This window comes from Sinocyclocheilus anshuiensis, unplaced genomic scaffold (genome assembly GCF_001515605.1).
Source record: "Sinocyclocheilus anshuiensis isolate Anshui unplaced genomic scaffold, SAMN03320099.WGS_v1.1 scaffold31, whole genome shotgun sequence".
NCBI lineage: Eukaryota > Metazoa > Chordata > Actinopteri > Cypriniformes > Cyprinidae > Sinocyclocheilus > Sinocyclocheilus anshuiensis.
This window is the reverse complement of record NW_015548186.1, coordinates 57,838-70,751: the sequence shown is the minus strand read 5'-3', so window position 1 is coordinate 70,751 and position 12,914 is coordinate 57,838. Positions and strand designations below refer to the sequence as shown.

The 12,914-nt window shown below is 38.2% G+C and overlaps 1 pseudogene; it reads left to right on the top strand.

Moving 5' to 3' along the window:
* The first annotated feature begins 2,087 nt into the window (after positions 1-2,087).
* Positions 2,088-12,914, top strand: part of LOC107705007 (Kv channel-interacting protein 2-like) — a 13,093-nt pseudogene continuing 2,266 nt past the window's right edge.

Genomic DNA, 12,914 nt, shown 5'->3' with positions numbered 1-12,914 from the left:
AAAACAGCCCCAGACCATCACACTACCACCACCATATTTTACTGTTGGTATGATGTTCTTTTTCTGAAATGCAGTGTTACTTTTACGCCAGACGTAACGGGACACACACCTTCCAAAAAGTTCAACTTTTGTCTCATCAGTCCACAGAATATTTGTCTTGGGGATAAACAATATATTTTTTGGCAAATGTGAGACAAGCCTTTGTGTTCTTTTTGGTCAATAATGGCTTTTGCCTTGGAACACTCCCATGGATGCCGTTTTTGCCCAGTCTCTTTCTTATTGTTGAATCATGAACACTGACCTTAATTGAGGCAAGTGAGGCCTGCAGTTCTTTAGATGTTGTTCTGGGTTATTTTATGACCTCCTGGATGAGTCGCCGTTGCGCTCTTGGAGTAATTTTGGTAGGCCCCAGCACTCCTGGGAAGGTTCACCACTGTTCCAAGTTTTCTCCATTTGTGGATAATGGCTCTGACCGTGGTTCGCTGGAGTCCCAGAGCCTTAGAAATGGCTTCATAATCCTTTCCAGACTGATGCATGTCAACTATTTTGATTCTCATCTGTTCTTGAATTTCTTTAGATCGCGGCATGATGTGTTGCTCTTTAAGCATGCTTCACTTTGTCAGACAGGTTCTATTGAAGTGATTTCTTGATTCAACAGGTCTAGCAGTAATCAGGTTATGCAAAAAATAAACAAAACAGGAAGGGGGCAAAAACCTTTTCACGGCACTGTATGTTGCTATACAACCGTCCTGTAGCTCAAACAGTAGAGCGTGGAGCTAGAAATGCCAAGGTCATGGGTTTGATTCCCCGGGAAAGCAACAACATACGAAATGTAAGCCTTGAATGCAGTGACAGTCACTTTATCTACAGCTTCTTTAGATTAACATTTGTGCCCTTTTACACAAAATGAGGCCTGTGAGGCAGGTGAGTGTGATCAGAACAATAACAAACAAGGCAATAAAAATTTAAAATACAGAAGCATGTGCTGAAAAACAGCTGGTGATTTTGTTATAAGGTCATGAAACCTCCAATTTCTGCACCACTTCGACATTCACAACACAATTACATGCTGCAGTCCACAACAAAATGATCAAATACAGCCAACTAACCAACCCACTAAACACCTGCTGACTCCAACACACCTGTCTGGAAGCTGCCACCGATCCTGAGAACCTTAATCAGCAAGATCAACATTGATTTAATATGAACACTACTGATTAACATAATGTTGAAACACATTACACTTGATTCTTTGCCATATTTATTCAACAGCAGTGATAACACCACAGTATAATGACAACCATTGATTTTGTATCATTGATGCATCAACACTGACTTTACATTGTTTCAATGGTTGGTAATAGTTGTGATCTTGGTGTAACTTTTGTCTTCATCTTTCTATTTGATTGCTTTTTTACAGACATTTACAATGACAGTGACAAATTTACACATTTACAGACAATAAATGTTTAATATATTCTAATTTATTATTTACTTGAGACAACAAACCAATTTCAGTTGACCCATAATAAGGGGCATATACAAGTGGAACTCATATTTTATGGCAGGGCAGATGAGACATAAAAGACCTGTTATTTGATTCTTTTCTAAAAAAGAAAAAAAAAGTTTCATGTATTTTCCTGTAAAAAATAAAATAAAACAGATAATTCAGTTGCATGCTGGGATTTTGAGGATTTCCCAGTGACACTAGGCAGTGTTTACATATAATCAGAATGGAAACAAGAGCAAATAATACAACTGCCAACATGGAAATTGTACTTTCCCACCCATTGTGACTGTGAAAACAAGCAATTCCAAAACAAGCCGATGAATTACTTATGCAGGCTTTTGTTGGGCTGGAAACCATCATGAAGTGACATGAGAGTAATGGAAAGACATCAGAGCGTGTGGGTGGGAGTGTTTTTGGAAGGGAACACACACACAGAATTACTTATGCAGGCTTTTGTTGGTCTATAAACCATCATGAAAGAGTAATGGAAAGAGGTCAGAGTGTGTGGGAAGGAGTGTTTTTGAGAAGAGAGAACACATAACACACAACACACAGATATACACACACAGACAGCATCATGTTCAGCAGCATGTCACAGTCACAGGAGTGCAGAGGCTTCAAACAGCTCATGCCCGGCGATGAAACCGGTGGACTCTACATCTTGCTGCTGGTGTCCCTCTTCCCGCTGTACTACTGGTGCTTTACAGACGGTGAGTGGCTGGATTGGCTACACACTCTATGCAGCCTTTGGTTAGGCAGGATTATTTTCACTTCTCTTCAGGTAAAAGTAGAGCGACAGAGCTAACCTTTATCTCTATAGGACAGAGAGAGTTTCCACTCAGACTCTTTGGTACCAGCCAGTGTACCATCAGGAAATGAAGGAAAAAGTTTACAAAGCAAACTGGGAAAATATTCCAGTGTTTATTTTGCACTGTAACATCCTGCACTATGCACAGGATGTGTGATATAATAACAACAAAACAATCAAGTCGAAGGATGAAAATGTATCTATTAGAGCCCGCATGCTGAAAGCTTGACTGCAGCGAGGAAATACATTTATGGTGAAAAAGTAGGAAAACAGGAAGTGAACGCACTTTGAAATCTCTTCTACTTACCTCAATCGTTTCAGACTTGGTCAGAATTATGTCAAAACTGTAAGCAAATTGTTTAATATTTTGAATGGTGTTGCCAGTGTAACAAATCAAACTGTAATTATTTCTGTGTGTTGTTAAGGCTCTTAGCATGCTTACAATTTCATGAAATTCAGCACACACATCATTGTCGGCTTTCAGTCTTTGGCAAAAGTTAAGATATATGTGCTATATTTTGACTACCTAGTCACCAAACACACACAGCGGAGATCAAAATTAGAGAACAATCTATAAAAACTTGCTTTTTTTCTGAAAAAATTTTCATTTTTATCGCTCAAAATTTGAAGTAATATTAGCTGTAGGTATACCACTGTTCTACTAACATGTTTGACAGAATATCCAAGGCATTTCAATGAAAAATTGAACAAAATGTGATTTTTGAAAACGCAGTGATCAAAATGAAAGAACAGTAACCACTGTAGCGAGATGATTACAACTGAAATTTTGCAGGGTTATAGCTGTCAGAAATCAGTAGGAAATGTAGAGGCCCTTGCTTTGAAGGACTTCAGCACATCTGCGGCTGCGATACATCACTAGTTTCTCTCACTGCTCTGGTGTGATCTTGGTCCACTCTTCCACAGTTCAGTGACTGTAGTGGGTTTCTTAGCTATAACTTTGTCACCAAGTATTTTCCAGAGATTTAATGGGGTTTAGATCAGGACTCTGGGCCGGCCATTTCATTATTTCAATGTTCAAGGAACTGCTTTACCTGTTTTGCAGTGTGACAGGGGCATTGTACTGCATGAAAATGGCAGGCTGATTGGGCGATGAATGCAGGGAAGGAACTGCATGTTGCCGCAGGAGGTTCTGATAAACATTTGCATTCACTCTGCCATGTAGCTGTGTAAGAGGCCCAACTCCTGCTGCAGAAAACATTGCCCAAACCATAACACTTCCTCCTCCATCTTTCACTGACTTCACACTCGGGCTTCAGTCTTCAGTCATCCCCCAGTTTGACGCCAAACATAATGTTTCCCATCAGACCCAAATAAATTAAACCTGCTCTCATCATTAAAGTGAACTTTAAACCAGTTCTCCTCTCTCCACACAACATGCTCCTCAGCAAAAGTCTAGCCTTTTGATTCCTTCTGCTGATGAGAGGCTTTGTCACTGCAGAGTGTGCTTTCAGTCCAAAACATGCCGAGACAGATCCTTACCCATTTTAGCATTGAATTGGCAAGCAATTACAGATGCAGTGCTGAACCGATTTCCCATTGAGAGCCCCTGCTTGTCCTGTCTTCTTGTGCTTTTGTCTTACATGGATGACCAGCCTTTTTGGGGGACTTGAACCTGCAATATTCACAGATTCAGATCACAGAGAAATCACAGATTGGAACGACCAACCAACTTGCAGTGGCTGAAAGGGTCATCCCTTTGGCCTTCATTTGGACAACCTGCTGTCCCAGGGTTTCAGTCACCTTAGAGCGGCTCACCATCATGCAGTCTCAGTGAAAATTGGATGGATGCTGCCAGTTAAATAAGGTTTTTCAAAGGAAATTAGCACCAGGTGCCAGATTATCACCAATAACTTTGGAGGTATCTGTAAGTGTTCTCTAATTTTGATCGGAGTTCTTTTTCAAATATCTCATTTAGGTTTTATTTTTACTTCGCTTCAGAATGCAATTCATTTATGAAATATGCTTAGAAAACTGCCCTTCTACGCCTGTTACGATTTTTGATGTCTTGCACAGTGTTGCCATGGTCATAGTTTAAAAGAAAGTCTCATATCTTTTAAGTGCAATGTCTAATTCAATGTTGATTGAACTGGTGCTTTATATTTTCTCATAAGGGCTGATTGATGTGGCTATTGTGGCTCATGATCGGCAGCCATGTGCAGTGTGACATACGCACTATGCATTGTTTTGATTAAGCAACTACAGTAGGTGCTGGTGTCGTGCTTGGGCCCGTCACTGCTGCTTGCAGCTACTTTTTAATCAGAGAAAGCAGAGTTGTGTTTATTTATTGTACTTATATATTTTCAATGTTTATTTATTTATTGCATATTTCGAAAGTGAGTTTGATTTGCCACTAAAGTGTTACGCTCCACACTGTAATAAACTTCACCTTAAAATTAACCAATTATGTCCGCGCCTATAGCCTTGTGGTTAGTGTGTTGACACATAGCACATCTGCGCTCACGCAGACCTGAGTTCGATTCCCACCTTGAGGTCCTTTGCTGATCCCAATCCCCTCTCTCCACCTATTGCTTTCCTGTCATCTCTCTACTGTCCTCTCGCATTAATGAAATTAACCAATTATGAATTTCTTCATAACACTTTCTCTAAAACAGATGAGAAATGTAACATTAATGTATAATGAGATGTTTCTCTTACAGAAAGTGCTGAGGATGAGTTTGAAATATCCTTTGTTTGCCATCGGCCTGATGATCTGGACATACTACAGGAAGAGACTGAATTCAGCAAGAAAGAGCTGCAGTTCCTCTACAGGGCCTTCAAAAATGTAAATGTTGCTCTACTTAAATAGATTAAATAAGGAGGGAAGTCAGTACATGAGCTGGGAATATCACCCTTTGTGTGGCACAAATAATTGTCACTTGATTTCTCTAATTCACAATTATAATTTACATTTCTTTCTTTTTTTTTCTGAAAGACATAATTAATTGCATATTGTATTATGTTGAAGGTTTTTGGCCACAATGGTGTTTTATAGTGTTTGATTTAAGATCTGTTGTGCATTTCAGGAATGTCCCAGTGGAGTGGTGACTGAGGACGTGTTTAAACTCATTTACTCTCAGTTCTTCCCACAGGGAGGTGAGACAGTACATATATATATGTTGTAATCTTTTTGTTAATAATATAATATTAATTACAGTTTTTATTTTTTCGTTAATAATATAATGTTAATTAATTTTCAGATAATTATCAATGTACAGTATGTATCTTTACCTCATGATGAAGGTGTAGACCCACCATGGCTATGATTGTTGGGAGTCTAAGCACTGAAGATGCTGGAACCCAGTAGTTTTAGTTAGAATTATCTTATTAGTTTTTATAAAAAAAATCTCCAAATGTGTTTGAAGCAAAAACTATACATAGATCTCAAACTTGGCAGGAGGGTCCAGTTTTGATTAAGCAACTACAGTAGGTGCTGGTGTCGTGCTTGGGCCCGTCACTGCTGCTTGCAGCTACTTTTTAATCAGAGAAAGCAGAGTTGTGTTTATTTATTGTACTTATATATTTTCAATGTTTATTTATTTATTGCATATTTCGAAAGTGAGTTTGATTTGCCACTAAAGTGTTACGCTCCACACTGTAATAAACTTCACCTTAAAATTAACCAATTATGTCCGCGCCTATAGCCTTGTGGTTAGTGTGTTGACACATAGCACATCTGCGCTCACGCAGACCTGAGTTCGATTCCCACCTTGAGGTCCTTTGCTGATCCCAATCCCCTCTCTCCACCTATTGCTTTCCTGTCATCTCTCTACTGTCCTCTCGCATTAATGAAATTAACCAATTATGAATTTCTTCATAACACTTTCTCTAAAACAGATGAGAAATGTAACATTAATGTATAATGAGATGTTTCTCTTACAGAAAGTGCTGAGGATGAGTTTGAAATATCCTTTGTTTGCCATCGGCCTGATGATCTGGACATACTACAGGAAGAGACTGAATTCAGCAAGAAAGAGCTGCAGTTCCTCTACAGGGCCTTCAAAAATGTAAATGTTGCTCTACTTACATAGATTAAATAAGGAGGGAAGTCAGTACATGAGCTGGGAATATCACCCTTTGTGTGGCACAAATAATTGTCACTTGATTTCTCTAATTCACAATTATAATTTACATTTCTTTCTTTTTTTTTCTGAAAGACATAATTAATTGCATATTGTATTATGTTGAAGGTTTTTGGCCACAATGGTGTTTTATAGTGTTTGATTTAAGATCTGTTGTGCATTTCAGGAATGTCCCAGTGGAGTGGTGACTGAGGACGTGTTTAAACTCATTTACTCTCAGTTCTTCCCACAGGGAGGTGAGACAGTACATATATATATGTTGTAATCTTTTTGTTAATAATATAATATTAATTACAGTTTTTATTTTTTCGTTAATAATATAATGTTAATTAATTTTCAGATAATTATCAATGTACAGTATGTATCTTTACCTCATGATGAAGGTGTAGACCCACCATGGCTATGATTGTTGGGAGTCTAAGCACTGAAGATGCTGGAACCCAGTAGTTTTAGTTAGAATTATCTTATTAGTTTTTATAAAAAAAATCTCCAAATGTGTTTAAACTTAGATCTCAAACTTGGCAGGAGGGTCCAAAATCCCACCCACTACTCACAAACACACTCTAGATTTTGTCTTTATTTTTTCTGAAGAAGGATCAACATATATAGAATAAAAATGACAGCATCATTATATTATTTTTTACACAGAGATTGGTATGTCTTTGTTGCAGTATGTGCCAGTGGTGACCATTCGAAAATGGGACAAAGCAAGTTCGCATGCCTGTAACTCTAGAAGTATTAAAAATAGCTTAATGCCCTTTCAGATTTTGGGTCTTAACAAACTTTCCTGTCGGCGTCTTCATTTTTAAGGCCCTATATGGTTAAATTCCAGCAATTTTGGAATCTCAATATGAGGAGTAATTTGTTAAATTGTACACATTTTCAGTGGTCAAAAACCAAATGTGGGTAACTTTGCATATAGATTATACTTTATTTCTTTTGAAGAGGAATGTCTGAAGAACAAATAATGTTGAAACTAGAAATGTATTTTGTTTCCTTCCATCAAAACAACTGCATAGAACATACTTGTCTGAATGCCATAAATATTCTTTTTCCAAAGTTTGCATGTCTGTAACTCAAGATGTATTAAAGATATTCAATATGATTCCAGATTCTAATTCTAAATAAACTTTTTTTTTTTTTAATCTACACTTTCAAGGCCCTTTGTAGTTCAGTCCCAGAGATATGAGGATCTCAATGTGGCTGTATGTCGAGATTGTTTAATATTACCCACTTTCAGTGGTCGAAAACCAAATGTTGGTATTTAAAGGGGAATGTCTGAAGAATAAATAACACTGAAAGTAGAAATATATCTTGTTTCCCTCTATCAAGACAATTGCATAGAACATAGTAAATACATCTATGACATTTAACATTTTGGCTTTCATCACTATACATATTTATCTTTCTTGAGAAAAAAATATTGTCAAAATTAAAACTTGGAGCTGGGGACCACTGATTGAGTTGACATGGAATCACACATTTGTGCTCATATCTACACAACCTTATGGGCTAGAATCAAGATGATTATTTTCCCCTTAGTCACTGGATCACATACTACACAAAGCATATCTATAAATTCCATTTGCATTTTATACACACACACACACACACACACATATGTATATACTGTATATACACCGTATATAAAGCGTTGTCCAATTCCTTTGTCTTTCTCTCTGTCAGATTCAAGCATTTATGCACATTACCTCTTTAAGGCATTTGACACTAACAGGAATGGCTGTTTGAGTTTTAAGGTAAGTAACAGCAGAGGTTTTTTTTATTTTTTATTCTGGTCCTGAAGACGGACCACTCTGCATTTTCTATGTCCATCTTATATAACACACTTGATTCATATCATCAACTGGTTAGGAGAAGATCTATGAGCTGAACTGTGTGTGTGTCAGATAAGAGCAACATAAATGTGCAGAGCGGTGGGTCTACAACAAAGCTTGTAACCTGTCTTCTAGTTAAGATTTTATTTGTTTGTTTGTTTCCTGACATATTTATAATTCTTATTATTGTCATTTTACAGGAGTTTGTTGCTGGTCTGTCACTCATCCTTAGAGGCTCAATATATGACTGGCTAAATTGGGCATTTAATTTCTATGATCTTGATAAAGATGGATTCATCACACGAGAGGTACTTGAAATGACGCTTTGATCAGTTTAATGTCTAGAAAGATTAATGTAAAAGTATATGTGTGTGTATGCGGTTTCGGTCTCCCAGGAGATGATGAAGATAATGAAGTCGATTTATAATTTGATGGGGTATGTGTATGTATGTGTATGTGTATCCCTCCATACATGATGATACTCCCAGAGAACACGTGGAAAACTTATTTCAGGTGAACACAAACACACAGGATGTTCATTAATGTCCATGTTGTGACCCAAACATTTTTGTTTGCTAAAAAGTAAGGAACACAATTACTAAAGGAACTCCATGTTCTCTCTCCACATCAGCTACAATTAATGGAAAGTAATACATTCATTGCTGTGAAAACGTGTTTGCCCCCATCCTGATTCCTTTCATTTTTGTTTATATCTCAAACTTAATTGTTTCAAAAATGAAAACAAAATCTAATAAAATAAATGTAACTCAAGTAATAATATAGATTTAATCAATAATGTTATATATTGAAGTTATCTAACACCAACTGGGTCGATGTGAAAATTCTGAAAAATTCCCAAATCTATGAAACTAGATTCAACCAGGCCTAATGATGGAAATCCGGGGAATGCGGAACACGATTTCCACCAATGGGGACACCCCCCGGAAAAAGATTTTTACCCAGGGGGCCCGAGTTAATATGCTGTTCAGGGTGCCCACAAACCATAGCGGAGCCCCTGGTTCTACTCACCCATCCTCATAGTGTTTAATTGTTTATTACCACCACTGATTGTCTAATAAATACCACTCACTGTAACAACCTTCGTCACCTTCTGTGTCAGAAGACAAGACCATAACAGCATGGATCCAGTAAGATTGGGCCTGGACCCGTTTACTGTAACCATCAAAAATCTGAGGCAGGAATTGCTTTTTTGTTGGCTAATCCAAACTGTTTTTTTTTTTGTGACCTTGTCCAACCCCTATAAAACCAGCGCATCAACACTCCCCCATACACTTCTTCATTGCTGCCGTCTGTGCTGAATGTGGGATTCGTGTCACTGTCAGTGCCATACTCAGGGAACAGCAAGGGATTGCAAGGGTGTTCCATCATGCTTGAAATGAATTCTTAGCTATTTCCTACTGAGAAAGCCAAAGTAGGATTCATTATCTCTCATCTCTCTCCAGCCATATGCTGCAGTGATTTGAACCAGGATGGAGCAATCATAAATTCTCTCTCACAATTCCTTTCCTATTTAAAGGATGTGTTTTCGAGGAGTGTGGGAAACTTGGTGAATTGGGAACAACTACACTGTCTTCGCCAGGAAAAAGTGATTACTCCGTTATCTTCTGTACCCTGGCACCCCCATGATTCCATGGGGTTCAGCACTCGATCCGTGTCATTCGTGACCATTTGGTAAGTTGCAGCTGGGAAACACCACCAGTCTAGGCAGTGTCCTCACAAGATCGTCCTCCTTCTGTTACAGAGGAACATATTCAAGTGTACTAATCACATTTTACTACCTCGGAACATCAATGCTGTCTTCAATCCCAACTCTTCCATACTTCCAGCATCTTCTTGGAAAGTGTCTTGTCTGGCCTCCTCTAATCGTGGTAAGTTCCATCCACCCAGTATCTCCTCTTAGTTCTCCATTTCATATGCCAGTGACTGTTGATGATGATGATAATGATGATGATACATTTTTACAGCCGTTACAATAATCTAGTCTCGACATAATAAAGGCATGGATAAGCCTTTTCACATCAGGCAGAGATAAAGATGGTCAAAGTCTGGCAATGTTTCTGAGATGGAAAAATGCTGATTTTGAGACCGTTTTAATATGGGCATCGAATGACAATTGTGAGACTAAAACAGCACCTCGATTTCACACCTGTGATGCTGGAGACAGTAAGTCAAAATCAGTAAACAGATTGAGACTATTACATTTACGCAAAGCTGTCAGCATACCAACAAGTAGCAGCTCAGTTTTTGATCGTTTAGTTTAAGATAATTGTCGTGCATCCACACCTTTATTTCTTCCAAGCAGGAGGTGAGGGATGTAATTGCGAGATTAGGATCCAGGAGTAAGCTGACATAGATCTGCGTGTCATCAGCATAACAGTGAAACCCCAGACCATACTTTATGATGATGTCTCCAAGCTGCATCATATAGATACAAAACAAAGTGGGTCTGAGAACTGACCCCTGCGGGATGTCCTCCTGAACTAATGTTGCCTCAGACTGTTACTGCCTCAGATGTCTCTTGTGTTGTAGATGCCCTCGTTGACACAGGGTCAGTAGGCAACTTCATCTCCCAGGAGCTCAGCAAAAGAATACTCCTCTGGCCCATCTCTCTGAACACCCAGTTGGCCCTTCAGTCAGTAGTGGGACAGCAGCTGGGTAAAAGATGTATCACCCATTAATCACCCATGTTACAACTACAGGTGAGAGTCTGCCGCAAAGGAGGCAAAGTTCTTTACCTTCTTCCTACATTCCTACATAAAGGTGGCACAACTGGATTTTAAGTTTAACAGGGCAAATAGTTTTTCACATGGGTGACAGCTGTGAAATAACTTTTTTGCTTTAAAATGAATGACTTAATAAATAAATTAATAAATAAAAACTGTGTTTTTGTGTTTACTCAGGTTGCCTGGTTTATGTTGCATTTCATGTGATCTAAAACTATTTTGTATGAAATATAAAAAAAAGAAAAAGAAATCAGGATGGGGGCAAATACATTTTCACAACACTGTATATTGCTTGAACTCAAGGATTTTCGCCTCTTTTCAAGGATTCAATAATGCATCTGGAACTTAATAAACTTTTTTTTCCAGAAAATGGACAGAAACCATGATGGATTGATCACTATTGAGGAGTTCATGGAGTCATGTCAAAAGGTTGATCTCTACAACTTATTATTTTTTATCAAAATGCAAAACATCATAATCAAAGATTAAATATCTCCAGGGAGTATTCCAGAGAGCAGGTTTAACTTGACATCATGACATTGTGATTATCATAACATAACCCAAAGTTGATTGAACAGTATGCATTGCTTGTTCACAGCCCCAGTATCATCCCTTGTACAACTATGGCTGGATTCACAAAACATTCTTAAGAAAAAAAGTCTTAACTGCCATTTTTTCTTATATTTTAACTTAGGAAACAAGTTAATAAAATGTTGTATTCCCAAACATTCACTCAGAAGAGAACGCAAAAAACACAGCACAAACACGAATAAAACAGGTCGCTGCAACTTGAGACAAGTTAATTTTATGCATTTTATCAATAGTTTCCCAATGCTACAAGGCTCTTTAAAAGTAACTGTTCAAAAACACTGCACATTAAAAACACAAAGCCGAGCGCCAGTCAAGCCGGTCACCACGAGAATAGTGTGTGCACTTTTTATGATTATTAGAGTAATCTGGAGGAAGCACAATTAAGTGTGAGTTTATCAGTGTGTCTTCAGTCATGTATTCAGTCAGATAACGACTCATTTTTTCTTAAGAAAAAAAAAAAAGGTTCTTAAGAACATATTTGAGAACTTATTAAGAATGTTTCAAGAATTGCATTGAAGAACATTATTATGAACTTCGTGGAATTTATTTTAAGAAATTTCTTATTTCTTAAGAAGATTTTTTTGTGAATCAGGCCCCTGGTGTAACTGTATATTGTGACAAGCATATGCACAACATGCATCATAATTGCATTTTTTAAATAAAATGTATATAGAAAACATCCCATTGGAGAAAAATGCAGCAATGTTTTAGAGGAGAAAATGTTGGGTTTAAGATTTGTAGGGTAAAATAAACTGTGCTGTAGTAATGCTATATAATTATAATATTACGTGTAGTCTGTGCTGCCATCCACACTGGAGCCTCAGCAGAAGGGAACACATGTGAAGCTGAGAGACATTAACCTGAAGTAAACTAACTCTGGACCACAGGTTCATGGAGTAAGTTGCTATTAAAGTTCCCCCAGTTTTGGGGACTGAAAGATGAAGTTAATGGCTTTCTCTGGGATAACTTACTAAAAGTTAAAGTTCCCTTTCAGTCGGTCACTCCGAGTCACGTCGGTGACCGACGAATTGGGATATCGCTTCGATAGACCAATCTACTTTGAGTGTAAACTAAACGAGCCAATGCACATTGGCATGCAATTATTGCATCCAGCTGCCGCTGATCACAGCGTGAGTATAATAAGGCAGCAGGAGCAATGCATACCAGCTTTTCGCTTCGGAGCCGAGCGACAACATCGTTCTGCTCTATATTCATTTAGAGAACTACGAGTTCAGCACGCTCTCGGAAGCTTTCTGTGTTGGCGAGACGGCGCTTCAGCGGTGGTCGTTCCAGTGTCGAGTGGGTTGCGCACTTCAGGCTGCACTA